The sequence below is a fragment of the Etheostoma spectabile genome, chromosome 21 (genome assembly GCF_008692095.1).
Source record: "Etheostoma spectabile isolate EspeVRDwgs_2016 chromosome 21, UIUC_Espe_1.0, whole genome shotgun sequence".
In the NCBI taxonomy this organism is placed as follows: Eukaryota; Metazoa; Chordata; class Actinopteri; order Perciformes; family Percidae; genus Etheostoma; species Etheostoma spectabile.
The window spans coordinates 22,248,677-22,249,467 of NC_045753.1; positions in this window are offsets into that span (position 1 = coordinate 22,248,677).

Here is a 791-nt window from a genome sequence, read left to right on the forward strand (position 1 = left end):
AAAAAGATACAAAAATAAAAACAACATTTAATATTAAATGTGTTTGTGTTGTTCACGTGTGTCATTCTTTGCATTCTCTGCTACAGCCGGGTGTCCTCCGTAGGTTTTTAAGCATCACACACATAGAAAAAAAAAAACAAGGGTTAACAGGTCACTCTTAACATTCATATTTGCTTTCACCCACTGGATAAATACCAGGCAGAAAATGTAATCACAATTAAGGTTAGGTTTACTTCCTCTATAAGGTTTCATTATACACTCATGCTCAAACCAATACAGTTTTGCAGATACAGCCTTACTTAGTCCAGTTTAACCAGTATTTTGGGGTGGCTAATGTTCCACTTTGGATATATTGCTGTATAAAAAACATAACAATGTCACTTTGCTGACTTTCTGACGCTATGTTTTAACAATTTCCATTATTCTGTAATTGCCATTTGCGCTAAATTTACACAGACTTAACAAGCATATAATAAAATGTGGGAAAATTGAAATTGGAAACTCTGCCAAAAACCAAACTAAGTTTAGATTGGATTATAGTATGTGGAATAGCTCTATATAGTGCACAGTATATTATTATTGTTATTATTTAATGCAATATTTGAATGCAGTCTATAAGTTTAGGGAAGATGTGCTCCCTGTTGGAGTTGGTGTCAACTCGAAGACACTGGCAGACAAATCTGTGCTTAACTTTAGGCCTTCCATCCATTGCTTCCAACTAGTTGGCACACCTAACAACCACTGTCTAGAAACACATGGCACTTATACATAAACTAAAGTTAAATAAGAGG